The sequence below is a fragment of the Lactuca virosa genome, chromosome 8 (genome assembly GCF_052849685.1).
Source record: "Lactuca virosa cultivar CGN04683 chromosome 8, Lactuca_virosa_CGN04683_v6, whole genome shotgun sequence".
Taxonomy (NCBI): Eukaryota; Viridiplantae; Streptophyta; class Magnoliopsida; order Asterales; family Asteraceae; genus Lactuca; species Lactuca virosa.
In genome coordinates, this window is record NC_136433.1 from 218,423,191 (window position 1) to 218,431,388 (window position 8,198).

Consider the following 8,198-nt stretch of genomic DNA (forward strand, 5'->3'; position numbering starts at 1 on the left):
GATGTGTGGAGTAAAACTTAGTGAGGTGTAACTCGTAGGTGAGCGTACCTTTAAATGTAGTGAATTGTTTGTTTTAGTGCATTCATATGTGTCGTATGAGAAGCACGCATATGAAGAAAAATCAATTGAGCAAAATAAGAAATGTCTAGTCTATTAAGGTGAGATATTTTAATGCACCAGCTAAACTTCGATAATAAGTGTTGAGTTTTTATTCAAAAATTGTTTCAACAATATAAAATGGGCAACAGAAGACTTTAGATTTGAATAAAATAAAACTATTTTTATTCCCACCAAAAGATCATTTTGCAAGACTTAGAAAGATTAAAACAACCATAGAAAGTTAAGTGTTATAACCTTTGAAGACTTTGATTCTAATGAGAGATTGGAAGTTAATGAAGTGTGGCATTAACCTTTAAATTAAGCTCTCTAGAAGTATCCATCAAACAAGACTTAATCCACCAAAATATGCTAGTATAACAATTGTAAAATGTTATTCTTAAGTTTTAAGACATATTCCAAAATATGCTTAAAGAGAAGCAACATTTAAGACTTTCATTTCTAGCACTAAATGGAAGAAAGAAGAAGAAAGGGAATGGAATGCTATCAATGAAATTTGACAGCCAAAGAGAGCATTTTTCATGTGTAAAAAGATCTATTTACTTCTAACATAAAGCCTTTCTTTTATACCCAAGAACATGGACAAAAAGCAAGTCCATAAAATAGGAAGTATGACACTCTTACAAGCATGGCATGGAGATTAAAATAATCAAAAGTAACCTACGCATTGTCTCCTTATCATTTTTGGCCATCATGTAAGAATGAGACGAAATCCTAATGCCAATTACCTTTCTATAAGTAGGTAGTTGAGTTCTAAACATTTGGTCACCTAAAGTCCCAAAAGTTTGTACACAACTTAAATAATCATACCATATGATATTTAAACTTGGTTGTTTTTGTTCTCTTTATTATTATTTCGTAGAAATAATAATTCCCAAAATGTTGGTAAAATATTATTTGCCACAATAATTTTTTTTCAATTTAAATACAAGTGTTGATATATTTATTAATAATTAAATTATACTAATAAATAATCAATTGATAGTAACTTGCTATAAGGTGTAACCCTATAAGATCATTTGTTATTAGCAATATCATTCTATAATGACTCTTGGGCATTCTAGATCTTTCAATCTCCCACTTTCACAAGACTCATCATAGATTGATATAGACAGTGGCGAATGTCTAGCAACATCTCACTAAAGAATTCCATTTATAAACATCCATTTCCCAAAAGCTAAAAGCTTCAATTGATGTATAAGGTAAGTTTATCAATTATCCCTTTGTCACAAACATCCTGTTGAACATGAGACTTGGATCGCAATCAATCTCTTTTGAAGTTCAACTTTGGGTAACGCGCTTTAGATGTCTAACTCTCAACACGCAAGAGGGACACTCTTGACTACATAAGCCTTTTGTATAGTTCACACCATGCCTAAAAATGGATTTTATAACTGTCCGGTTAAGGATCAGCATTTGACCATATCAAAGCATATCACTCCCTAAACTTAATCTCACTATGTATCTCAGGTGTTAAGGATACAAAGATAGTACCTTTTAATCAAGTATCACTCATAACTTTGATCTATGATTTGATCTTGATGTGGATCCGTTCAATACTAGTTCTCTGAAAAGTACCTATGAAACTTGGTTACCACCACTTGCCTACTTTCATCTGGTGAGAGTTAACCAATCCAAATCATATTAGTCTTACTTCATAAATGCACCCATAATTATAAATGACTATGAACTTTTAGAATAATAAGATTATTCATGGATTAAACATGTTAATATAGAACAAAACTAGTATTGATGTGATGATCATATCCCAGTATATCAAAAAATTATGTAATAATTGTTGTTTCAATGTTCCAATATCAAATACTAAATCCAAATAAAAAATAACCATTTCTAGAATAATAAAGTTCTATAGCTAAAGTGTGACCAATCATACTTAGGTTAAATGGAAGGACTTTATTAATGGGCCAGACTAAATTTAATATGTGTAAATTATGTGAATACTATCATCTCCATGTTAGACTTTAGTCTCAGTATAATTAAATATCTTGGAGAACATGCTTGGTGTTCTTTCATGATATAGAGTCTCTTAGCTTGATTACGTATACTCTCGAAGTAGAAAAGATTTATATGTGATCCTTGAATGACAGAAATCAACATAGTTTTTCAATGAACTCATTCATCCAATCATATTTGATTTCAGATTCTAAAGTTGCAGTGTATTCTTATTTAGTAGATTGTGCTATTATGTTTTGCTTGGACCTCAGTCCATTACTCTTCATTCCATATAAAGTCATAATCCTATTATAATTCATAATTATACATACCCTTTTAAAGTCAACATTTTATGTAGCTCTTTACATAAAGATCTTTTTTCTAAAATGATTATCTCATGTACATTCTCTTAGTTATTCTTAAGTACTCCTAGAATGTTCTTATACTCATCCAATGTCTTAACCATGTATTCAATTTGTATCTCATGATATTCATAGCATGATCATATACCTAGTCTTGTGCATAATATGAACTAAATGATTGATTCATTTTCCAATAAAATAGAATATAAATCACTTCATCTAGCTCAAACCTATATGCCAGGTCATTTTGAGACAGACTCAAAATGGTGTCATGTGACAATGCCAAGAATCCTTCAAAGGAATCTTGTATCTTGACCCTTTTCATGATATTTTTAATTCATGTAAAAGAATTTAAAACCATTTAACATTCATCTTTATCTATCTTTATAGATTTTACATTCCAAGAATGTATCTTGTCATTCCTAAGTCTTTCCTTTTAGAAATACTTTCCAAGTCAAGGTGAAATGACCTTGCATAGTCGAAATGTAATTTCAAATGATTAAGTATGTCTCATTCATACAAGATTAGGAATACCACTATCCCCCCACTAGTTCTCAATACACACACATGTTCCTTTCATTTTGATATAAAATCATACCTTGTATCTTCATATTAAAATGACTATTTCAACCTTGAGATGTTTCCTTTATATCCACAAATGGATCTTAAGCATTACACATTTTGTTAGGATAACATGGATTAAGAAAACCTCTAGGCTAAACTATATAGATATCTTCTCGTAGATGTCTATTAACAAAAGCGGTCTTTCTCAAAATCTATTTCTTGGATCTCATATTAAGAATATGAAGTTATAGTAAATAATATCCTTGCTGATCTAATCATAGCTATTTGTGAAAATGTTTGATCATACTTAATGTCAAGAGTATGATAAGGACCATAGTCAATGACATGAGTATGAAAAAAATTCTTTTATAACAAGTCTTGCTAAATGTGTATGATATCCATGTATCTATTCTTTCTAAAGCATCTTTTACTCCTTCTAGCCTTTCTATAGAGAGGAAGATTAATTAATCTCATAATTGATTATTACACATGGATTACATCTCAATGTTCATGATTGTAAGTCATTTATCAAATTCAAGATTTGATATTGCATCTTGGTAGTTGATAAATTCGCCAGAAAACCATCAAGAAGAACTCATCAATGAGAGATTCCACATTTCTCAAGTCAAAGATGATTTCTACCATTAGTGAAAACAATGTGTGTTTGTGAATAGCTATTATTCAAATTAAAAAAATTCCTTTTTGATACTAGTGCCAACAATTGATACAGCAGGCTATGGTTGTTGAGTTTCTTCAAGTTCCATGTGCCTCCCACTTGCTTTGTCACTAGATGCTTTCTTTCTTCTGACTCAACATTCAGAAGAATAAGAGAACTTAGTCTTAGTGGGTTTGTATATAATAATCTAAATTCCCTTTTAGAATATTCTACAGACATGTATTTTGTTGGTTGTTTGTATTCAAGATACAATTAATAGTGATTAAGTTATAATCCCAAGAGCATAGAGGAAGACTATTTCTACCGATTAGAAAGTAGACTTTATCCGGTATGGTCTAATTCATCCTTCATTATCTCTTAAGGCTTTAGATGATGTTACTGGATTTTATCCCAACTTTACGTGTAAAAACGTCTACAAAGGTTTCACAATTATGTTTTACCATGTAAAATATAATTATAACTACTATAGTTGTCAATAAAGTTGATTTGGTATCTTGTGCTTAATCTTAGACATTCATTAGAAAGGAAGTCATACACCATAGTGAAAATTTTTCTCTCCAGATTAGTGAAAATTTGATTAGGAATCCTTTATATATAAATAAGATATGTCAAATAAACTATATTATTTTCCTTCAAATATCCATTTCTTGAAGTTGAAATATGTGTATTTCATTTTTATAATAAAGATAACAATGTCAAAGATAACTTTGATTCAAAACAAGTTTAAGTCAAAGGTGCTTGCATATAGAACTTAATTTTATTTATTAAAATTTTGATATTTATTTTTTAATTCTATTAAGAGATCTAGTCTCATAAATAGAAGTTAATCATTTCAGAATATGAACATTACGTTATGAAAAAAAAACGATCAAGTAAATAATCAATCATTTAAATAAAATAAGTGAGACATATATATATATACACACACACTAGCCGTTTACCCGCGCCAAGCGACGGGTGCGAATAGTTTATTTCGGCAATTATATCTTTTCGAAAACATGTATAGTTGGGTACCCAACTTTGACGTAAAAATAATGAAAATGTAAACTCTTAACAGTGAGATCTAATCTGTTTTGGAAGATGATAATTTCTAACTTGGAAATTAACCCATTTTGGTATATTATTTTGGGTTTAAAACAAAAATATAATGTTGTCCTTGTTAAAAAAAAGAATAATAATAATCAATTTTGTGAAAATAAATTTGTTTTTTAATTTGAAGATGCACATTCTTTAAACATCCTCCTATATTTTCCTAATACATGTTCTATCAATTTAAAATGATGATAAAGTTATTAAACTGTTATTATTTTATTAAATGTAACACATGTTATCATTTAAAATGGGTAAATTAAAAGGATAAGTAGGAAAAAAATTTAGAAGAATATTTAATTTCTCTTTCAATTGTGATTAAAATTTCTTTTGAATTTTGAATATGAGTTCACGTCAACCTAAAACAATATATATTCATTATTATTATTATTATTATTATTATTATTATTATTATTAGGTTATTTTACCAAATTATGGTTCCTAAAAGAAACTATAACTACAATATTATAATTATGTAAACTACTAAAAGGACACATTAATAAGAAAAACTGTGAATACAATATTTTCAAAGAAATAAATTAAATAAAGTATTGTGCTATAATACAAGAATTAAACTACATTGTCATTCATGCATTCATATTATTTTTGTTGTATTTTTCTTCTTTCTTTTCTTTTGCGCTATGTTTGCTTCCCGTCACCCATTGGCCTCATGTGGTTATCTGCAAACTAATAGTTTCTACACATACATTTAGTAAAAAATTCTTATAAAAGATTGAAATTATATTAATTTGTGGGACCTGACATAGCTTGTTTCGGAAGATAATTATAGAAATTTAGACAAATGGAACTATAAAGTATAAGTCACTCTTAGAGATATTTGAGCAACATTACTATCTACAACAATATAGTGTATTTACATTCGGAAGGAAAGACTCATTCGATATTAGCATCAAATATGGAATGAAAACTCTACATAAATAATAATACCTCACAATTGTTATTTTTTAATGAATCTAAACTACATAAATGATATACATGAGGGTATTTGGGTCTTTTCAACCCATTATGCCTCCAAATTTCGTCCTCCTATTCTTTCTTGTTGCACATGCACCGTATTAGCAAATTCTACATAGAAAGGAAACCATCCATTTGGATTAATCAAGCTTCCCATCGTTTAAGATAAGTTGTTGTTTAATGGCTCTTCCATGTGCTTTCAGATTACATGGTTCGAGTACACAAAAGGAGGTAGGGTTTTGTAAGGAACATACCTTATCTTTATCTGATGAGATGAAGATAAAATGCAGGTTATCCCTCTGAATCAAGATAGCAAGTACCAATCAGAAAATGAATTCAACTGATAAAAGTATGTGGAAACAAATAAGATAACAATGACAGCATACATACCCAGTATTTTATGAGTTCTCCATCATAAGTATATGCTTTATTAGCAAATCTGACTTTGTTTCTTGAATAGGCATACCTGGAATGTATCATAAATATTTTAATCTTAAAACACAAAAACAAAGATTATCCACTGTCAACCTAAATTCTAAACCAAACAAAACTACCAATCAAACATAACTTTAAATTGAAGTAAAGATTTCTCCTTATAAAAGATAGACAAGAGCACTCACATGCTTACAAAGATGGGGTAGTTTGGAATTCAAAACTTCCTGTTGTTTGGACTTGTTTTACGATTTCTTGGTTTACAACATCACCTGGCTGTAAAAAGTCATCAATACATTTCTTTTACATGAAACAAAGTATCTAGTAAAGCATATTACATAAAAAAACGTTTATAGGAAATTATGCTTATACAAAATTTCCTAACCTTGCTCAGCTCCAAATCCAGGTTCCACCATATTTTCTACAAACATGGAAAAAATTATATCAAAATCTAAATATGAAATCCTAACCATTATTTGACAGCTTGTTTTAACCCAACCAAGTTCTGTAGTGGATCTGAGATTCAAGTTCTGTAGTGGATCTGAGATTCAAAACTTTGAAGTGGATCTCAGTTTTTGAATCACAAGACTTGATGAAGAAAGCCATGTGTGTAGGGTTTGCTCATCAATAATGGTGAAAGAGGAGGAATTTGTTCAACACTTAAACATTAGGGCCTGCTTTTACTATTGAAAAAATAATGGATTCTTAAGATTGTTCTTGCAGAAGAAATACATTACTCATGTCTACCATACACGTTAATAAGATTGTCTGTAATGCAAATAACAACTGAAACATTCTCATATTATATCCAAAAATTATTTAAATCATAGTAACTTAAAAAATAACTCACCATTGGAGACTCAAGATGACCAGATATGGGGTTATCATTCCTCGGTTTAATGTTGGTGTCAAGCCGATTAGATTTAAGGTGAATCTGCATTTAAAGAAATGAAATTTGTAACAAAAAATCCCTTCTCAATTGTGATCAGTTCGAGTTTGGGAGTGAAGAAACAAATGGAATCCAAAACCAATACAGAAAATCAAAAAGTGCAAGAACCCAAAATCAAAACAAAACTTAATATATATATATATATATATATATATATATATATATATATATATATATATATATATATATCAGCTTAGAGCTAAACAACATAAACTGATGTAGGGTTCTTACCAAAAATTACAGAAGAGGAGAGTGTTGTTGCTAGTTTAAGAACAACCACCTCCAAAACCTTCTACAAAAAAATTGAACCATACTGGAGAGGAGAGAGTGACGGAGGAGATAGAAAACTACAACAAATAGGCAATGGTGGTGAAGATGCGTTGGTATTCCACCATCACCAAAAATATATTTTTTGCATTTGTTAACATTACTTAATTGGAACTTACCTAATTGGAAGTGAAGTAAAATTACTTAATTCCGTCAAGCTTCCTATCCGGATCTTGTTCGCCATGCTTTTTTCCTCCTCCGATTCCCTCAACCTGATAGCAACTGTGGTCAGTTGTTCACCGGTCATCTCAACCATAACCGACGTAACCCTCTGAGACATGAATTGCATAAGAAACCGGTATTACTTCTTTGAATTGAAAAGAAATCAATGGATTGGGGATGAGTTACGATACAGGTTTTGTCTTTAAAGACAATACGAAGGGGGTGATCCATGGATGAGAGTGGCGAGTAAGGATGGTGTCGGCGATGGTGAAAGGGGTTAGGTTTACAGAGCGTTGAATGAGTTTGGAGAGAGTATATTTTTAGTTTATGGAATTCAAATAGCCATTCTTCAATGTTCCGTGTGTTATAAACTACAAATTGGGCGGATAAAGGGGAAAGAAAAGGTCAAAGATAAAAAAGAGAAAGGAAACAGATAGGTGAGTAGGCTCGGTCAATCGTTTGACCGATTCAATTCGCCACAACATAGTTTGAAATATTTAGATAAAATGTTTAGATAAGATGTTGACCAAAGTACTTTTAATGCATAAAGTTATTATACATATTGTATAAAAGCTTGTACCTCTTAATTTTC

At 30.1% G+C, this 8,198-nt stretch overlaps 1 long non-coding RNA gene across 4 annotated transcripts; it reads right to left on the reverse strand.

Annotated features, from left to right (window-relative positions):
* Positions 1 to 5,284: 5,284 nt before the first annotated feature.
* Positions 5,285 to 7,978, reverse strand: LOC145134821 (uncharacterized). 4 transcript variants are annotated; one of them, XR_013719373.1, is made up of 7 exons: positions 7,564 to 7,978; positions 7,349 to 7,464; positions 7,019 to 7,102; positions 6,554 to 6,589; positions 6,357 to 6,444; positions 6,127 to 6,202; positions 5,285 to 6,035 (listed from the first exon to the last, which is right to left on the reverse strand). It is a non-coding gene; the product is annotated as an uncharacterized LOC145134821 (long non-coding RNA). The 4 variants fall into 4 exon arrangements; XR_013719374.1 differs by lacking the exon at positions 7,349 to 7,464 and having other exon boundaries at positions 5,285 to 5,847; positions 5,991 to 6,035; positions 7,564 to 7,973; XR_013719372.1 differs by having other exon boundaries at positions 7,349 to 7,974.
* Positions 7,979 to 8,198: the final 220 nt, after the last annotated feature.